A 22,551-nucleotide genomic window follows, 5' to 3' on the forward strand; every position below is an offset into this window, starting at 1 on the left:
ACCTATTGTTGAGAATGACAATAGGCAGGCTTTAGCATCTAAATAAAAGGTAACATTCTTTTAATTTAAATTTGGAAGCAACACATACTAGAAACAAAACAGTTTATATGTGAAATAACGTCACATTCTACAAACTGCAAATCTCTATCCCAGAACATAAAGCAATTGCAATTCCATTTTAGCAGGAGTCAGAAGACTGTCCTACTTTTCATATCCTTAGACAAGCCACCTGACCTCCCAGTCTCCCTACCTGGGGGCGGGGGGTAGTGCAGGGGAAGGTAGGGTACAATGATGGCAGTCTTAACCATGTCACAGCTTGCTTGTTGGCTATGTGAGAGGACTTCAGAAGTGTTTTGTAAAATGTAAATTATACAACCTAAAATGGTTCTTTCATATGATAAATATTTCCTGAGTAGTATACGAGTTCTTTGCTTGATGTACTGGGAGATACACTCATTCAGTTAATATGAATTGAGCTCCTAGTGTACGCCAGGTACCTTTGTAAACACTTAGGACACACAGTGATCAAAGCAGATAAACATTCCTGCTTTCACGAAGCTTACATTCTATTAGTGGGAGAGACAGACACAATAAATCAGTAAATTATACAGTGTTAAAAGGGGGATGGAAATGTCAAAAAATAAAGTTAAGGGGTATGGGACAGACTGCAATTAAAAAACGGCTATCAGGATGGGCATCACTGACAAGATAATATTTGAACAGAGGTTTGAAGAAGTGGAGGAAATAAGCCATTCAGATATGCGAGGAAGAGAGTTAGTTTGAGGCCCTCCAGGGCAAAGGGCCTCAAATGTGCTGTCCTGGTGTGTCTGTGGAACAGCAAAGGCCAGGGTAGCGGAAGTGAAGTGAGTAGGAAGGAAAGGAGGTCAGAGACAAGAAGCAGAGAAGGAGACAGATCAGACAGGGCCTTTTAGGTATGTTAACACTTGGCTGTAGCACATCACAATTGAGAAAGTATCCCCCCCCACCACCAAAAAAAAAAAAAAAAAAAAGCACTCAACTAACAGTCCTCTCAAAGCTTTCTAAAAATCAGGACACTTCCAGTGCAAATACGAATGCTATTACATAATAACTTTTGGTTGCTTAGACTTAGGATCATCCAGGTTTCTTGGTTCTGTTTTTCTGATAGGCTTTTGTCCTTTTCCATTAATCCGACAACTCTCTCTTAGTACAATTTCCTATTTATTATTTGCCTCCCTAAAATACCAGCATTTCAATACAACACTGATAAAATCAAGAACTCCATGGGCACTTTTTCATAACACTGTTTTTATTCAGAAAGTAGGAACTTTTTCATTAAATGAAATTTTCACTAGAAGAATAAAGAGAATCATAAAATTTTGAAAAATGGAAGGACTATTGAAAGTCACCTAATTTTTTTTTAACTGAGGGCCCCAAATCTTTAGTGAGTATGAAAATAACTTATTAGGTTTTGATCAGCATTCTGAAAAATAAAATGAAATAAAAAATCAAAGTGTAGTCTGTGTAGTTACTGTTATCAATTGCAGTACTGTTTCATGAATATCTATGCATCTGTGTTGTGTGTGTGTTCACATGTGTGCACTGAGTTGTGACCAAAAAGAAAATATCAAGGAAGAAGGACTAAGTAGGAAAATCCTAGAAAAATTAATTGGCCAACGGTAGAAAAGTTTTTTTTGGCATCCAGGGACATCATAATGACGAAAGCCACTTTGGAAGGGAATTATCTTGGGTTTCTACTAATGACTGCATGGGGACAGAGAATCTAAGAACTGGATCAGTAGTCACGCCATGTTCCTTGGGTCCTGCCGTCTCTATGTTAATAACCTGGCTTTATGCACCAAGAGGTTAGTCTGGAATAGCCTTGCGGCATCTATTTCTTCATAAGCATCACTTATGTCTTCCAGTTGCAGAACAAAGTTGTCCTGGGAAGCTTTTTGGTAATTTTTCCTATAGTTTGGATCTTAGAGATATCGGTAAGTTATAGCAGAATGGCACAAAGAGAAATAGGAAGTACTAGAGAAGAAAATCACCTTATTTCAGGGAAGAAAGCTTCAAGGAAAAAGAGTAAGAACAGATATCAGAGAGACAACCTATAGTAACGGCCAGAGACCTCTAGTCTTGAATGAGAACTTGTGGAGTATACTGAACTTACTGAGGAAATTTACAATTCTACTGTTCTGGGTCCTATGCTACACTATTTTTCTATGTATAATAAATCTTATATAAATAATATTTCTGGCTTATGTGGTTTTTTTAAAAAAGTTGATGTATTATTCCTTATCCAATTCTGATAAATGTACTACCAACCCCAAAGGAATTTAAAAATTTATATAAAAAATAAACTACTGATAAAAGATTGGAAATGTCATTTCCTCCATACCAGAATGTACATTCAAAAGGCTTTGAATATAGTTATCAAATGATGGGCCACTATATAGTTTCCTTATACAAAGCTAAGTGTAATTCCAGAATCATTATAATCCAGTATTCAAATTGTTTCTATAACTTCCTTGCTCATCCAAAAATAATCAGAGAAAAAGTGAGTCACAAACATATGTAATTAATTGCTTTCTAAAAGCAAATTATGGCCTTGAAAAGGTTCTACCATTAAATATAAAATCATATTTTTGAAGAAAAGATATACAGACTTATTAATACAGCTTGCATATAATATAGCATTCTATTTGATGAATATAAAGCACATCACACCAATTATGCCACTTCATTCTTACATCAATCCTCAGAGTGTCATCATTATTTCTTCTTTATAGATAAGCTAATAAAGACAATAATATTAGATGACTTGCTTAATTAGAAAGTGGCAGAGCAAAAGTTAAATTCAGATTTTCTGATTTCTGGTGCAGTGCCCTGTACACTATATGACAGGTGTCTCATACCATATACATAGACATGGATGAAACATACACAAAGCAGAGATGAGAGATATAATATGAACTGTATACTACATTATTTGGTTCATGATAAAATAAATGTTGAAAAAATGTATTTAAATAGCCATAATGTTTATTCTAACTATACACCAATGTTAAATCTATGTTTGCCCTTTTAATCAAAACATATCAATATTACACAGCCATATATGTATTTCAGTTCATCAGTTCTAACAGGGCTAGAAAGTTACATATAATTTATGTATAGTTTTTGTAATAGTTTCTCCAAAAAAATCATCAAAAATTTAAAATACGTTAAATGATATTTATTCCTGAAGTTGAGGCTAGGTCATTTAAGCAAATGCATAAAAAGATTATTATGTGAAGTAGTTACATAGTGTCTAGACCAAGGATTAGTTCAACTGGGAACACAGTTGTGCCTTGGCAGCCTTCCCCTTTGCGGTGCTAGAAATGATGTTGGTGATGATGATGAGAATGCAAACTACTAATAAAGGGAAGGCAGGAGGAAGTAAGTCCCCCGGGAAACAGTGGGAAAAGCAAGCAGTAAGGCCCAGAAGTGGGTATGCTAACAAGAAATAGAAAAAGGACTCTTACTGTTACTCTGGTCACTATTTAGTGTTTCTAGTCAACCCAGAAATGGTTGGTTGCTAGAAGAGACAGGAATTGCTCAGGATAGGTTATAGAGCCATGCTGGAGAGTAAACTACCTTCTTTTTTCTTGATACACATTTGCTCTTGGTGATACCAGAATTCACCTCAGTCTTCACAATTGATGCCAATTTACCTTTGCCACTTTGGACCATTCCTCTATACAGCAAATAACTTTTATAAATAGAAATACTTATGGATTTATTTTGGTTTGTTTTATTCAAAACCAACTCTCAGAGTCCTTATATAAATATATATATATATATATCTCTATATATATATCTCTATATATATATATCTATATATATATATATATCTATAAAAATATCTTTGCATTTAAGTCCTGAGAGATAAAATCCACATAGTCAAGAATCTTTATACTGACTTCAAATTGCTAAAAGTATTTAACAGACTTGGGAAATTACCCTTGACTTGAATATGAAATCCAAAATATACAATCTTTTCTCCCATCCCCAGCCTCATGTCAATATGACACAAGTAAATTGTAAGCTTTTGTGATTTCAGTTTTCAAAAGTATTTTTGATGTTTACCCAGTAGATTTCAAAGGTCAATAGCAGATGTTATACTTCAGCAACTGGTCAAACCAAAACTTTCACAAAGGTTGATGAAGTCAAAGATGTTTAGGGTATGAAAAGATAAAAAAGAAAGATGAAAGGATTAGCATTTTCACACTTTCTGAAATGATATTTTTTATAATATTTTGCTTTGATCTTATAATAGAAAATGTCCATGGAAGTAAACTAGTTTATTGATTAGGCTAAAAAATTGTGATAAAATTTGGCTGAGGAACGAAGGGAAAAAACTCTAGAGGTCAAAGTCATGAGTCTTAAAAGCAGAATTGCTAGACAATACAGGGAAAGAACAAATGTTTGAGTTCTAATATTAATTATGGCCCTTTATGTATAATAATAATGATGGTGATAACAGCTATTGTTATGCTGTTCATAACACATTGGCTCATTTAATCTTCACAAACACTCCATAAGGTAGCCAGTCTCATTATTCTCACAGACAAGAAGAGTGATGCATATTCATTCAATAAATGCAATATGTTGAGTGTCTGGGAGCATTCTAGTCACTAGGAATACAGTATTAAACAAAAACAGACAGAGATCTCTACTCTCATGGAGTTCACTCTCCAGGGTGAATAAGCGAACACTTACATCCCACTTACTAGATGCCAGGCCTTTTACTAAACAGTTTTACATACCAGCACATCAACTCATTTACTAAACACAGCCTGATGAGAGAGATGTTATTATTAATATCTTTATCTTATAGACGAGGCACATTGAGGGTAGGTCTCCTGCCAAGGTCACATAGGTTAAGAAATGAAACCAGGATTTAAGCCCATGAAGTTTGATGCACAGTATTATTTGTCCAGTGCCAATGAATCCAGGCCTTCTGACGGTATAATCCATACTTTTAACTGCTAAGTGACACTGCTTAAGAGAACCCATTAATATCAGCAGTTAGGAAGAACTGTTTTTCTATCTGTCACAAGGAACTTTCAGCATGGTAGTTGTTTTATTACATGACATGTCTATGAAAATCTTCCTTTAGCTATCAGCAGGAATCCAAAACTCTAGCTAAATGTCCTCAAAGAAGTTTTAGGAGTCAGTGTACAGGTATGACTTCAGACAGAATCACAAGAACTCAAGCCTCCAGAGAAAATAGGAAATACACATTCATGAGATTTCTAATTTACTGGTATTTGGTCCATCCTTGAAAGTTTATTTCCCCAAATGAAATGGAGTCAATCATTAAGCCAAACATTTTGGATAAATAGCAAAATTTAGAAAAGGAATGTTCATACCTTGTATAAAAGTTTTAAAACAATCATGTGAAATACGATTTTCAAATAAAAATAAAAATATTCATAAAAAAGAAAACGTTTTACTTCACTGATAAGATTAAGCATATTCTGATGATAAGTTAAAGATCAAAGGCAGAGAAGAAAGAGAAATTTGTTTAGAACCAGGCAAAAGAGGTGTATGAAATAACATTATGTTTCAATCATTCAGATAGGTTTCTTTCTAATGAATGATGGCCTTCACACTGTGTTTCCTCATTCATTCTGATACTTACTGAGCACCATACCTCAGGCCCTTCCTTAGGATCTTTGGGTAAAACACACACAAAAGATGGGTTTGGCTCTTAAGAAGCCGAGTCTGGTGGTAGGGAATAAGGAGGATAGCAGACAAGGAAGCAAATCAATGTAATACAGTGGAATAAATAGTGTATTTGTCATAGCTTCTAGGCACTCTGGTGACATAAAATAGGGAGTGACCAACTCTACTTAGATGGGCCAAAGAAGACCTTACAGAAGAAGAGATACCTGAGCTGCATCTTGAAGGCTGTTTGGTAAGCAGAAAATAGGGGTGAATGAAACTGAAAACTGAAGTCGCTCTCCCTGACCATAATAACTATACTGTATGTGCCTCTTTGGGATCCCAGGAAATGGGTATGTGTTAGGGCTCCTTATGAGAGCCTCTCTTTTTCCAGTCCCTTAGAATAGTCGTTGTGGCAAGGATGGTTTCCAAGTCTGAGAAACTTCCTGCTCCAGTATTCTCTTCCACTATTTCAACCAATGCTCTGGCTTTGTGATAAATTTATACTGGCTTCATGGTAACATTCTCAAACATTTGAGAGAAAAGAAGAAACATTTCTTCTACTGTAATTCCCATGGGACCCTAAATGAACATGACCCAGCAACTTCTCCTATCATTAGGAGATCAACAGCATCAAGATTAACATTCTGCACAAATATGTAGCAACTTTATGTACGTTTCAGGTACCAGTGCCAACAATGACACAGTATTTACACAAAGTATATGCATTTAAACTGCTGTATTCATTCAATATTAATTTATTCATTCCCTATTCCTTTACTCACCACTCATTCATTCCTTACACCACAGCGTGATGGGAATAATAGCAGGGATGCATGGAAAATAGAGGGATTCTCCTGATCACAATTAGGTCTAATTCCTCCTTGTTCATAGTCCTTCTTTTTCTTTACCGGCTAAAGCTTCATATATTCACTTCAACATACGTAGGAGAAAAGACTTCTCCTGATTACCATTTTCTTTAACTGAATCACATGTTCGTTATATATAAATGCTTATACATTTTTGAAACTGCTTGATACCATATGGACGTAAAAATAGAAAATTTTAAAATGTTCACAGAAATTTGGCTTCATTATCCAGTTGACTTTTAAACTGTGGGCACCTTATTATTTTTCATTTTATGTCAAGGCATAAAATTTATAAAAAAGTTATTTAAAGTTGTTAAAAATCAAAGGCAGTAGAGAATAATGATGATTCTGTCAAAACATTAAAAAAAAATCACAGGATTTTAAATAGTATATTGCCAAAAAAAAAAAAAATTACCCATGAAAAATATTCATGTTCTACAGATCCAGGTCAAACATCATCTAGATTGGGCATAAGTGAACTCCTGCCTGAAGGTAGTTCTATTCGTAGCTCAGTACGTTTGATAAACAGTCAAGACTGTGCAAAGCAGCCAACTCAAACCGAACTGCGCAACTCATCACCAGCTGATTCCCACTTAAGGCAGTCAGTTAAAGATGCCTTTAAGTAAGTGTTTGTCTCGTTGATATGAAACTTCATAAAAGGAAGTAACAATACAGATTAAACATGTTTCTCTCCTAAAATTCAATTCAAAATGGTTCTACCTAATATACTTTATTTACACTCCCACAATAAGGTGAGAAGCTCAGATCTAACAAGACCGAGGACTACTTCCCAGAGGAAACAGTCTCAGAAAGAGGTACATTCGGGGTGTCACACAGAAACTGTCTAAGAAATATAAGTAATGATAAAGAGGCAAATCAATATGTGTTCTAGTTAAGGGAAATTCTATAATGCTTCTCCTTGACCACTGCTTTATAACTTGGATTCTTCTTGACAACTCCCTCTGCAACTCAACCTAATGGAGCAGCATTTCAAATCCCAAGCTCTTTTCCCGTATCTGACACCAAATTGTGAAAAGATATCTGGGGAGGAGCCAGAAGTCTTGATGCATGAGTTACAGCCCAAGAAATAATCAAATATGAAAAAAAATATTTAATTTGGCAATATCATTCAAAAAGTTTTTCCAAAAATGTTTATTTAGTCCAGCCACCATTCACCAGCATTTGGGCACAGAAAAACTGTGGTGTAGAATTTGATTCCTTTATTTTCTGTTCTGCATTATTTTTTTGTGACTATCTGGCATTGATCTAACATCTAGAAAAAAGTCATTGTTTCATAATTCACTGTTACAAGCTATCAATTTCATTTCAAACAACACTGTATTTCACACTATGAAGGCAGCATCTTACAGGTTCCCTGGGCAAGGCAAAAATAAAAACTTTATATCTTCATGAATTTTTCATTGTATCTGAATAAACACTGAAAGATACTTTAAGGACAGTGATCTTAAAACATGTAATATGTAGCAATTACATAAATCACATTTAAGGTAACTGCAATTTAAAACAATATAAAAATTTTGGCACTATTTCTAATTTCTTTATTACAAATGATTCATTTTTACTCTCAACTTCAGATTATGGGTTAAGATCAGCTGATGAAGGGTAAGTTCTCTGCCTCCTATAGGCACTTAGCAGGTGCTTGTCATAGAACCCTGGCGCTCGGAAGTAAATACAAAGTCATAGCATGAGGGGAACAGCCACTTGTCCACCTTTTAAGACACAGTTTGCCCCCGTCCCGTGCAGAACCAGAGCTCCACTCACTCCTCACTCTTCGATCTGAGTCCCACACCTCTACCCATAGTCTTGTCCCAACTTTACTCTCAGCCTTACATTAATTACTACTCTGATTACCCAGGACTTATCAAACCATCGTGTCTCCTTCGCTTCCATCTCTCTGTGGATGAACTTCTGACATAAACAATGGGAGAGAAATGTGCCCCTATAATTGAAGTTCTTTGCTTCCACACAATAAGGTATTCCTTTTAATTCAAGTTTTTGGGAATGAGAAAGATCATATTTTTTTCCATAGTGGATTCCATTAAGACAAATGTAAAACAACTTTGGAGACTAACTCTATGAGAATCTACAATCAACATGTGTTTCTTACTATAATGATCACAGTAACTATAAGAAAAATTCTTCAAATTATGTTTTCTATAATGTTCCGTGTGTGTGTCAGTTTAAATTTTTTTTAAAAATTAATGCCAATGAAGCAATTATTGACAGTTGTGTCAACAATATTATAAGAATCCCTATAAAAACTTTTCTGGCTCCTATAACAGGCATTTCCCGTGATTTAGTTTTTCCCATTTTTTTTTTACTTATTATGTCTGTCACTGCATAATACTTTGTTTTATACAATGACTTTCTCTCAAGGATTTTTTAAAAATTTATACATCCATCTCTAAAACATATCTATGTCAACTGTCAGTACTAGTCCCCATTTCTTATGTGCTGAAGTATAAGATAAAAAGTTACACATCCATTAGTGGTTGGATCTGGTGAAGCCTAGACAGTTAAACGTGGGTTTAAAACCTTTTTACATTTCTGTACATTGAATAATTGTTTACAAAACTATATGTAAAGGGTCAATGAATATATATTCTCATCAAAAGGTAATCTATTGAAAAAGTTTAACAAAGACAACTGATTGTTAGCCTAGTAGAACTAACTGACCATTCAACCATTCATCATTAAACAATATTAAATATTTATTGAATGCCACCATGTCCATGCAAAAGTGCTAGGTAGTAGAAGTAGCAGACACTATCATTTACGAATTAACTCGTCATTGATTAAACCTATTACTTTCACTCATTAATTGTTATTTGAACAGATAAGTATAGAAAAGCTAACAGATCAATTAATGCTATGTAATGAAAAATAAAGAGATTATAATGGACCAGAATGTATCTGGAACACGTGTATGCAGTGCAAAGGCATTCAAGATAGGAGCACCGAAGCAAAACCAAGACAGCCTAAGTGCTCCTGTTTTGACCATAATAATGCCACACTTTCAAGACCACAGGACATTAATTTTTTTTGATTGTAGGATTATCACCTTCTAAAATACAATTGTGGAAAAGCACAGTACTCAACAGGAAAGCAGAACTAAAGGGGAAATTTAAAAAATAAATTACTTTGGTTACCATGCATACACACATAATTTATGAGATTATAGAGGCACAAAATGACTCAGAAAGAATAAACCAACAGAAATATAAGTTGAAGACAAATCTGCTCTTTAGAAGGTCCAAAGTGACTACCATGTTGTCACATCCAGTGGGACTTTCAAGACCTCATCTTACTGGCTCTCTGAGCAACATTCTACAGAGCTGACCACTCTTTCAATCTGAAAGCATTATCTTGAGTTCCATCACATCCCGTCCTTATACTTATCCTCCCATTTCTCTGGCATCTCCTCATCAATCCTGGTGGGCTGACTTCACCTCTTCTACCAAATTTGTACCTTTAACATCTTTACCATTTGTACCTGGGCCCCCTTCTCTCATTACACTTTCCCTCTAGATGATCAATTCCGTTTCCAGTTTTAAAACCCTCATGCATTCACTCAAACTTATTTTTGAGTGCAGACCTCTCATTTGCATTTCGGAGCTGATAACCATCTACTTGACATCACCACTAGAATATCTCACAGACCTCTCAGACTCTACTCTGGATTTCTTTCCCCCAGAAATCTGCCCCTTTTCTTACCTCCCTCTCTTAATAAATGACATCATCAGCCAATTAGTTGCTCAAACCAGAAATCTGGACATCCTCTTGTATTCCTTACTTTCCCGTACAGTATGGTTATCATGCATACACACTAATTATTAAATTATAGAGGCACAAAATGACTCAGAAAGAATAAACCAAGAGATGAGATGCCTCCTGTCATCCAAATCATCGTCAAATTCTATTGATTCTACCTCTAAATAGATCTCATAACTATCAATTTCTCTAATCCTATTTCAAGCCACTTTCACTTTTACCCTCAAGACATTATTCATAAAGCAGCCAGGATTATCTTTTAAAAATATATGTTGGGTCATGTCATTACCCTCCTAGAAATACTTCAATATCTTCTTACTGCAATTACATAAAATACAAACACACAGCATGACCTCGAAGGGCCTGCGTGTCTCTAACTTTATCACAAACCACACTCTTCACCGATCACCAGGCTGAAACAACACTGGTACGTCCCTCCTACAGGCTAAATTCTGCCCCGTGGTCTTTTCTCATGACTGACTTCTCATTTCTTAGGACTCAGCCTGAAACGCCTCTCCAGGCCATCCAGTCGAGACTAGGAGGGCGTTTTCATCCGCTCGCGTGACACCCTTTTCTTTTTCTTCATAACGTTATCCCAAAGGCAAATTTATAAATGTATTTGTTTATATTTCATTCTCTCCCTACTCAACTGAATCTTCTAACAAAACAAAGATTATCTGCTTTATTCCCTACTGCACACTCTCCCTAACCAGCACCTAATACGTAGGAGACATGTGAGCCTGTTAAGTTAATATAATAAAACAGAATTTTGCTGTGAGCCTCCAGTTTTAAAACCTAGCTCTTCATTTTAAGTAGCATAATGTCAAACATCCAGAGGAAGGATTCCTTGTTCTAAAGCCTCTAATGGAAGTTTTCTTTCAACAGACATGTGATTGCAAAGTCAATTTACTCCAGATCCAAAGAATGTTTATGTCAGAGCTGCCTTTTGTCCACATATAAGACAGCTCCTTAACAAGTTATTTAAAATATTGCTACATACTGCTTCAAGTTGTATCAATTGTCACTGGCCTTGAAAGGTCAATTGTAGTGAAAGGAGTATAACTTGGAGAGGAGAAGAAAGCAGGAAGCAGCCTGCCACCGTGCGGAGTCAGATGGGAAGGCCTGTGTGCTGCATTCCCACGGGCAAATGCGGGCATTCTGAATTTTATGACGATTCCCATGATATTAAAGAAAAAAAAGAGGTATGTGTACATGGGGATCAGGAGAGGAATAAATCCTTTGCAAAAATACCTTTTTCAGTTTAAAAGAACCCCCTTTAATTTTCCTCCAGAGCACTCTCACTCAAAGTATAGAACCTTCATTCCAAGCAAAGGCTCTGTGAAATTCCAAGGTACAGTGGAGGTGACAGATACAATTTAATGTTTGATGCAGTGCAGGATTTATACCTGCACACTCTTCTTTGAAAACGTCCAGTGATGGAGAACTACAGTTTTAATTACTAAATAATTATTTTTACTAAACTCAAAATGACTTAAATTATATAAGACAGGACACCATAAAACTCCTAGAAGAGAACATAGACAAAACATTCCTTGATATAAACTGTAGCAATGTTTTCCTAAGTCACTCTCCCAAGGCAATAGAAATAATAGCAAATATAAACAAATGGGTCCTAATCTAACTTATAAGCTTTTGCACAGCAAAGGAAACCATAAACAAAACGAAAAGACAACCTATATACTGGGAGAAAATATTTGCAAATGATGAGACTGACAAGGGCTTAATTTCCAGAATATATAAACAGCTCATATAACTCAATAACAAAAAAACAAACAACCTAATCAAAAAATGGGCAGAAGACATAAACAGATATTTCTCCAAAGACACACAGATGGCCAACAGGCACATGAAAAGATGCTCAACATTGCTAATTATAATTATCAGAGAAACGCAAATCAAGACTACACACCAGTCAGAATGGCCATCAATAAAAAGTCCACAAATGATGAATGCTGGAGAGGGTGTGGAGAAAAGGGAACCCTCTTACACTGTTGGTGAGAATGTAATTTGGGGCAATGTTCTATGGAGGACAGTATGGAGGCTCCTTAAATAACTAAAAATAGAGTTACCATATGATCCAGCAATCCTACTCCTGGGCATACATACAAAGAAAACTCTAATTCGAAAAGGCACCTGCACCCCAATGTTTGTGTAGCACTATTTATAATAGCCAAGACATGGAAGCAACCTAAATGTCCACTGGCAGATGAATGGATAAAGAAGGTGGGGTAAATATATATACACAATGGAATACTACTCAGCCACAGAAAAGAATGAAATAATGCCCTTTGTAGCGACATGGATGGACCTAGAGATTATCAGAGTAAGTGAAGCAAATTGGACAAAGACAAATATATAACTTATATGTGGAATCTAAAAAATGATACAAATGAACTTATTTACAAAATGGAAACAGACTCACAGACACAGAAAACAAACTAGGGTTACCAAAGGGGAAAGGGGTTGGGGGAGGAATAAATTAGGAGTTTGGGATTAGTAGATACAAAGTACTATATAAAATAAACAAGGTCTGACTGTATAGCACAGGGAACTATAGTCAATAGCTTATAATAACCTATAATGAAAAAGAATATGAAAATTATATATATATAACTGAATCACTATGCTATACACCAGAAACTAACACATTACAAATCAACTATATGTCAATAAAAATAAATAAATAATAACGATTATTTTTACTGTGATGTCAAAAACAGCCTCCAGAAAGTGGTTCTAGTGGTGCCTTCTGTAATATTTAAAAGACAGTTACTACTTTCTTCCATAGCCTTCTGTTTTCCTAATCTGGTCTCCCTCCCTCTGTCTTTTTCTCTTTGTGCCTCTACCTATACTAAACATTTTCAGGTAATTTGCACTTTTAGTCTTCCTGGTATTATATTTAGATTTCTTTACCACTTCCCTTCATAATTGTCTGCATCTTTCTCTGTCTGAAGCTCAGAAATTCCAAATCATCAGCTCCAGGTTCTCCCTCTTACAAGACCTCAACTCTTGAAGCACTGCTACCTTCGGGTTGGCTTTAAGATTAAAATGAACTGGTGCAATGAATTCATCTTTCAGAGATATTTTCATTTTCAAACAATATCCTTAACTAACTGGTGAAATTTCAGGCACTGTTAAAGGTGATTTTTAAAAATACCTAGGCAAAGTTAGCAGGAGCTGGTACATTTTCTCACATATAAACTAGGCTCTCCTAAGATTCTTCTCTAGGCTTGCTGGTCCTGTGTACTTGCTGTATTTTATAGCTTTTCTCCTTCCTCTAAAACTCAACACAAATTTGCTAAAAAGGCCAAATAATTCTCTCTCTCTTTTTTTTTTTAAATCAGGTGTTCTAGAGGTGGAGGTTGAAGGGTTGAGGCCAGTTTTTCAGACAGGCATTTGTATGTTAAAGAACCATCTGTGCGTATATATTTAATTATTCAAACTTCATTAACTATCCAAGAAATTTAATACCAGCCTCTGTGAAACACTCTGGGGCAGAGGGAGGACCCCACACACAGATGTTACACATGAACATAATACCATTATGTCAGACAAAACAGGTTCTTGACTAAATGAAGCCTGGCAAAGCAGACATCTAAGTGGATTAATTCCACCATCAGAAGATAAGTTTAACATGTAGTTTGCATTACTCTGTGACTCTGATGTGAACATCACAAAGATTATTAGAATGTCAGATGTATTTACAAAAGTTCAGAAATTTCCCCTAACATTGTACATGTATACAGATTCACGACATGGGATACTGTATAGTACACTTATTTATATTTTAGTGTAAGTCCATATGTGAATAACTGCTCACAGATTTTACTGTATTCAGGTGGTCAGATGGATTCTGGATAAATGTATGTTCCAAAATGATTTCACTGGGTTTCATCTAGCGTTTTCCTGTGGGTGGAGTGGAAGGCTGAGGGTCTTGCTGCGCCGACTACTTCTGCCGTGCTGACTGCGGAACAGCTCTGCACACGTGGGACATCTCAGTTTAAAACATTCACACTGTTGGTTGTCTCTTCCCTTACTCAGTGAGAAGTAGCTACAGCCATTCTCCATATAAATCACCAAAGCAAAAGCGTGAAGTCTGAACTGAATGCTTCAGAAGCAGCTTCTAATGGACGAACTGTTTCAATAATTTCACTTAGTCTTGTAATTAAAACACAAAGTACAGCTTCTCGTTGCATGAAAAATAACTTTCAAAACTTACGTTGAAAATTCAGTTGCTTTTGCGTGGTCCTAAGTTGCTTGCTTAACTTAGAACCCTTTTGATCATTTAAAATAGGTCTCTGTACTTGGGTCATAATATATTTATCAGACATGATATAAATAACTTTAAGAAATTTACTATTTAAAAATCCCTTTCACACAATCTTTTCTAATATAATTCTTTTTTGAATATAATGATAGCCATATCTTACATAATGAAATTTTTTGGCATTAAAAATTGCAGGTAACTTTCTAATCTCAAAATTAATTTGTTTCTGGTAAAAGAACTGGATAGTTCTATTAAAGGTGTTACTATTATAAATGTTTTGTAGCTTCTAGGCCTGATAAATCATTTTATAGTTGAGAGACTGGGAAAAATGACAATATCTTTAAGATCTGAGAACATCTTGAGAAGGTACCAGTATTTCTGTCTATAAGAACAGCTTTACATGAAGGCATTCAGTTAGTTATACTTCTAAATATTTGGGAAAGATACTTCTCAATCTCCAGTACTTCCAGGTTATGGAAGTCTTAAGGTGTAGACACTATCCTTTACATTTCATCCCATCCTTGTTCCTAGTAAATTGAAGAAAATGTATTGTGATTCACATCCCTTATATATAATACCACTTCATAGGTGTTACGGCTGAATTGTGTTCCTTCAAAACTCCTGTGTTGAAGTCCCAACCCCTAGTTTTTTGGGGTTTTGTTTTTTTTTTTTGCATTTGGAAATAAGGATTTGAAAGAGGTGATTAAGTTAAAGGGAGGCTGTATGAAGTGTTCACACCTAATCCAACATGACTGATGTTCTTATAAGAAATTTGGACACACAAATTGACACCAGGGATGCGTGTGTCCAGAGAAAAGACCGTATAAATAGGCAGCAAGAGGTGCCATCGACAAGTCAAGGAGAAAGGAGTTCCAGCCTCCAGAGCTACGAGCAAATAACTGTCTGTTGTTTAAGTCATGCAATCCACAGGATTTTGTTAAGGCAGCTCTAGCAAAGTAATATAATATCCTTTGAGATAGTCCCCTGTCATCTTTAGCTTTACAGTGCTTTCAACAGCTTTCATTTTTCCCCTAAGGATTTAAGAAGTTTATCTAGCCATTATTTAGATCTATTCTAATTTTTTTTAAAACACCTAGTACAATTTTGATGTCCCAATCAATCAGGTCTCTTTGTATCATAAAAGTTTAGCTGTAAAGTGAATTTCCATAAATCAGATGGTATTTTCTAAATACTTCGGCTGTTTTAACAATCGGTGTTTCCTTACTAATGATGGATATTACACTTTCAGTTTAAACAAAGGTAAATTATTTACATAGTCTCTTAGAAAAACACACGTGTCAAGGAAAAAAACCACACTTGTCACTACAGTTTTATACAAGACTTTAAGACGTAAGACATAAGACACTAAGTTCCTTAAGGGCAGAAACTGTACATTATTGATGATGTTATTCGAATTCTCAGGGCTCACCACAATGATCAGGGCCCAGCTCACTGATCTGCTTCTGAGGACACTGTTTTATCAAAATAAATTCTAATAAAGGAGCAGTTTAAGAACAACAGGAATACTCTGATTCTTATTTCTTTATTCTGTTAAAGGGTTAAAATGAAAACTGCTAATACCAGCTTCTGTGGTGAATGTGAATGAATCATCTGACTACTCTTACTGTGGACATGGCTCTTGAAATTGATTTTTCTTCATTAGAATTCCAAATCGTTACTTCCCAATTATATTTTGATACTTAAAAAAGCTCTACCGAATGCAATTATAACTTATCCAATTCTCCAGAGTAAACAGGATGCCCTGAACGCATGTTTTATTACCTCCACTTATTAGGAAACAAATCAAAAGTGAACATAAGTTTCTTACTTTCATCATCTAAAGTGCTCAGTACTAGAAGCCAAGCTAATTTTTTAAGCACTGAATACATTAAAAATTAACTGAGTCATTTTCTACCTACTTAATTAAATATAATAGAAATGTAAAATCTTGTATCTCTAAAATGTCTTTATCCAATATCATCATTTAAACCTGTAATACTGAATCCTTTATATCCCTGAGTTGTTCATTTGCCTTCATGACCATCTCCTTCTCCTAGACATCATTAATAACATATATCAAATTAAAGTGAGTTAAAGTTTATTTGAGAATATTTTGAAAATTTTGTGACAGCTCTGAAAGAATATAAAAACCCAAGAGTTGTTACTAAATTAGTGTTAGGATGCACTGATCTACCTAGCAATTTAAAATTCCCACCTACATCCCCCCCGATCATTGTGGCAGGCCTTGGGAATTCGAATAAATGGTCCTTCTCTGAGATTCCATAGTATCTGGAGTCTGTCTCTACTACACAATATTAAAAGTTATGTTATAATTATGTTCATTCATTCATTCATTCATTCAAGTACTTATTGAATACCCTTAATGGGTCAGACATTTTTTGTGTCATATAATAGATATTCAATAGTAATTTTTGCTAATGAATGAGTGAATACGCCCAACTGAACATTAAGAGGAACACTATTATGTTTTATTTATTTGAATTTATTTTGATTCACCCTCTTGTCCCCACTCTATGTCTAACATAGTATTTTATATGTAGTGATAGCTCAAAACACTTTGATTTGTTTTCACATTCAGTCTGACATAAACATGTTTTTGAGAAAAAAATTATCAAAACACCATGAAGATTTTGAAAAATTGTATGATCATACAGTATAAATAATGCACAATAATGTTTGTAAACTCTAAAAGCTTAACTGCTCCCAATTTTGGTAAACTCTTTGCAGAAAGCTTGCTTGCTCTAAAACATGAATTTTGGAGCCAGCATATCTGAAGATGATTCCTTACAAAGGAATCATATGCAACAAAGAATCAAATACAAAATTGGAATACAGAAACATTTTAGTAATACGGAAAAAGGGAAAACTCTCAAAATATTGATATTTGCTATGGGAATTTATTTTAAGCAGTCTAGAAAATACTGCAGCTACTGTGAAAAGGGCCATTTAAAGATCCTCCCAGGTTCTAGGCATCATGCCTGCACTGCCTAGTGGGTAAGTCTTGCTTTGAGGGGTTCTGGATTCTTCCAGATTTTACCCCATCACATTCATAATGAAAAGAAATCTTCCAGGTAATAGATTTGGAGAAAATTTTTGTAGTATCTCAAACCAAGGAAGGGATTAATATCAGAAGGTCTTGAATACCAAAAAGGTAAAGATAGCAACCCCAACAAAAAGATGAGCAAGAGTTAGAAACAGGCAATTCACATTAGAGCAAACAGAAAGACTGATGGCTAGAAACAGATATTCAAACTCATTGGTTATTAAAGAAATACAAGTTAATACAACAATGAGAAATCACTCATTGTTAATATCAATCACGCTAATCACCACTCATGCTAGTGTAAGAAATACTTGTATTAGTGTATAAAAATTAGGAAGTAATGCCAATTGTTGGCAGGGAGGTTGGGATACAGAGACTGTTAGGCACTGCTGGTTGGAAAGTGGACTAGAGCAGGAGAGCTGGTGAAGAAGTTGGCAGAACCTGGCCAAATTAATTAAACACACACCAAACAACTCGATAAATGTAGTTCTGGGTATATATAGACATATGTAAAAGAAATTCTTATTCAGGCTCATAAGGAGACATAAAGGAGGATATTCATCTCAGTGTTATTTGTGGTGGTGGAGTTGGAGTATATCTGGATGTCCTGCATTGGAAGAATAGAGAGGAAAAATGTAAGTGCATGCCAGGGAGTACTACATAGCAATTAAAAATAGAGGACTTATCATACACACAGATGCTCTGAAAACCATTATGCTCAGTTAGAAGAGTAAAAAGGGAATGTAAATTAAAAATGCATAAACACATAAATGTGTATATGAACAATAATGCACAATAACATATATACACTGAAGGTACACGTTAAACATATTAAGATTACCAGTCTAACAGATGCGGGGAGAAAAATAGGGATTAAAGGGGAGAGACAGAGAGAGAGGAAGGGAGAGAGACAAACTCTTCTCTCAGTGTGGACCCGGGTGACCCCTTTCCACCCTGTTTCCTGGTGCTACCTCCTTTCAACCACTCCCCAGTGTGATTATCTGTTAAATGTCTCTGCCAGTCCTAATCCACACAATGATGGATACCACATGTCTGTCTCATTTCCCTGCTGTATCCTCAGTACCTGGTACTGTGCTTGCACACAGTGGGTATTCAAGGAATATTTGTTGAAGGAATGAATGAAATCACCATTTTTCACTGGTGGACTCATGCTAACAGAAAGAAAACCAAAAGTTCAACTTAAGATCTTGGAAAAAATGTTCACATGGATCTTCTCAGTGTTAAATTCCAGGTTTCATCTCAAGAAAGATAAGTTCTTGGATTTCATTCAAGTGAAGCAGATAGAGCAGCAGTTTTGTTTTCAGTGGTACTTGTATGTGGCACTAGCTGAGCCACTTTTGCATTATGTAATACATTTAAAATGGAGAGAATAAATATTTTTACCTTCAGCTTTTTTGGTATCGGCAAGATAAAGAGATACTAGTGTTTCAATAGCAAGAAATGTTTTTCTCTTTTAAAATTTAAAGCATGCATATTATAATTTTCCTATCAAAATAGGATTTTTATGCTCTCTTATAGTGAAATTCCTTAGTCATAAATGCTCTCAGTGAGTTTTCCTTCTGCCTGTAATGTAACATTACAAAATGATTCAGACTAGCACTTGACCTACAGTTTCCCAAAGTAGGCATTTACAGCATATTTCACTTTAGAACCAAATTTCATATTAGAACCAAATAATGTACTGCCAAAGAGGTATTATATTGTACCGAACAAATGACCCTATCCTTTCAATACAGATATTGTTGCTCCTTGATTTTTCACCAGAATTCATAAACGCCCATTCACTACTGCCTGCAATTGAAAGACCTCTTACTTATGAATAAACTTGCTCCCCCAAATCTTTTAACTGTTTCAGCACCCTAGCTTCTCTTTTACACTAAAACTACATTTTTTTGGTTCATATATATTAATAGTATAAAATTTCATTAGGTTTAATTCTTCTGGGAACAGACACTTTTCTAGGATAACTGCTCTTCGTGGGAAATGAATTTATTTTCCAGGCAAAGGATAATTTACTTAAAGTTCTGCCACAGGGCTATGCTGATATGATCTAAACTAACAAGTCTACTTTGCACCATTTGATTGCTTATTGTTAACAGATTAGAAGTAGTCAAATATTTACAGGGTTAAGTACTAATTGGTGTAAGATACTTTGCCCGTAGAGAATAGTTTCTTTGAAACTGCTACAGCTTCTAAACAATCGCTTTTTGGCTTTTAAGCCACGTGTTGCTTTCAATATACTTCCTTCCAAACCTTCCTGTATTTTGGTCTTAAGCTCAACTGTTTCTTGGAAAAACACAGAACTTACTCTAGTTTGCACAGTGCCTCATTTTAGGTCACATTTTACTGATCTGAAAACCAGAGTCTTGAGACATATAATATGAAACAGGTAAGTAGAAGATTTATTCCACCACAAAAATACCTATTAGGTAGAGTATGATGATAAATAACAATGGTAATTTACAGACAGCTGTATTTTTTTTTTCCAGGAACCTATTCATTTCATAGGCAGAAGCCACGGCACAATCTTCACAAAAATAAGACTTGCAATGACAGGCTTGATTATCACTATCTTGAGATAAGTCCCACCATAAACCCCCAGGGATACAGACTACGTTTCACTTTACGGATCAAGTTATTTTTTCAGAAGCAAATAATGAAAATTAGATCCCGCTAAAAGAGAGACTCCAAAAAAAGCAGGACATTTTTGGTGACAAACTCTTTACCTCCTCTGGTCTTAAGAAACGTTCATTAAGAAATCACTGCATTTCTTAAATGGTCATGAAGAAATGACTGCATGTTTTCACTTGATCCTATCTATCACAACCTTTCCCTACTCTTTCCCATCCCAGAAGAGAAAGAGACTAAAACACATTCACAAACAGAAAAAAGAAAGATTAAATATAACATTCCTCAAATGTTTGACAAAGCAAGATACTGGAGGAATCGGCTTTTAAAATTGTTGCAACCCTCTACAACAACTCAAAACCTGACAGCAGCAACTGCATTTTTCTTACTTTTGATGGTTTGAAATTATCTATGAAATGGTAGGGCTGTTAACTAGTTACCCCAAAAGTCAGTGTGCTCACAGGCTGTCAAAACTGATGCATACTCTCAAAACTATAGGAAAGGAGATGACCATCCATTCTGCATCAGTGTAATCACTGTACACTCAGAACCTCACTCACTCTTCAGTGCTAATCTTAAGGAGAAATATATGCAAGCTTGAATACATTTGGAGGGGTAGAATCGAAGTATTTGGAGACTTGAATAGTAAAGACAAAAAGGGTAAAGACTAGGAAAAAAAAAAAAAAAAACCAAACCTCAGGCAGGACATCAGAACTTTCTTTGGAAAAATGTAAAGCTGTCGTGTAACGGTGACGTAAGTCCAAAGAATAGAACTAGACCAATGGATGGAAGTCACAGCAAGTCAGAAACAAATCATAATCAAAGCTCTTGGAAAGATGAAGTAAGTATCCTTTTCTTTAAGTAGCAAATTCCCTGTCACTGGAGATGTTTATTAGCACAGGACAGTAACCCTGGGAGGTGGTATGAGAAGATTCAAGCAACCAATGGATAGTTGGATTAGATGGTCCCTTCCATTTCTGGCATTCTGTGATGTCTGAAGCAAAGCAATGAATGAGTTTTTTGTCTTCAGAGATTCAGATTAAATTTGGCTTGCTTCATAATTTAACAACACACACACCCCCCACACTCACACCGACACACCCTCTCTATTTAAACAACTTAAAGGATTCTACTTTAATAAAACTTCCCTGACAAATGGTTCCCAAGCTGAACTCCTCTTTCTGTAACTTTCATTACCAACCAGTAAGCACTATCCTATTGAACACATGTTTAATAAGATGTTAGGCTCCATCAGTTCCCATCTTACTAACTACGATTTTTGATGACTCCCACATCTCTCATACTATATATGCAGCCTAACCCAATGCTCCAACTTCAGCCTCGTTTATCAGCTGCCTCCTAGATTTTTCCATAGCCATTTCAAAACTTACCATTCCCAAGATAGAAATAGTTTTTCTCTCCTTACCTGCATTCCTTACTGTGATAAATGCTTCTACCATTACCAGGGACTAAATTGAGTCCCTCTCTTAGATTCATATGTTGAAGCACCAGCCCCCCAATGTGATGGTATTTGGAGACAGGGCCTTTAGGAGGTAATTAGGTTTAGATAAGAGTGGGGCCCTCCCCATGGAAGTAGTGCCCTTATAAGAAAAGACACCAGAAGGCTTGCCTTCTCTCTCCCCGAGGCATCAGAGGACATAGTAAGATGGTAGCTGTCTGCAAGCCAGGAAGTGCCTTCCCTAGAGAACTAAATTCACTGGCACCCTGACTTTGGACTTAGCCTCCAGAATCGTGAGAAACAAATTTCTCTTGTTTAAGCCACCCATTCTGTAGTATTGTTACGGCAGCCTGAGTAGACCACCACAGCCACTAAGTCTGTCATAATCTCACATATGGAAAACTTTCTAGATTCCCTCCATATTCACTTATCATATCTAATGTCTGTTGTTTAGTTAGCATTTTTTCTGGTTGTAATATTATACTATATGTACTGAAGATATTACCACCACGGGAAACTGGATGAAGGATACATGAGACACTATGTATTATTTTTGCAATCTTCTGTGAGGTCACAATAAAAAAAAATATTAAAAACCCTCTGTATCATTTCAACCTCTCATAATAAGAATTTCTGACAAAGAAGAGTGTGTGATGTTGGAAGGTATTCACTGTTAAGAGAAGCATGCTGGATTCAAGCCTGATAAACTTTATCAAAGTGAAGTCTTAGAGTCTGGCTG

The 22,551-nt window shown here is 35.6% G+C and overlaps 1 protein-coding gene across 32 annotated transcripts in view; it reads right to left on the reverse strand.

The window, feature by feature from the left end:
• RIMS2 (regulating synaptic membrane exocytosis 2) overlaps window positions 1-22,551 on the reverse strand; it is a 511,671-nt gene that overhangs the window by 28,157 nt on the left and 460,963 nt on the right. The window lies entirely within an intron of this gene.

This window comes from Camelus dromedarius, chromosome 20 (assembly GCF_036321535.1).
Source record: "Camelus dromedarius isolate mCamDro1 chromosome 20, mCamDro1.pat, whole genome shotgun sequence".
Lineage (NCBI taxonomy): Eukaryota > Metazoa > Chordata > Mammalia > Artiodactyla > Camelidae > Camelus > Camelus dromedarius.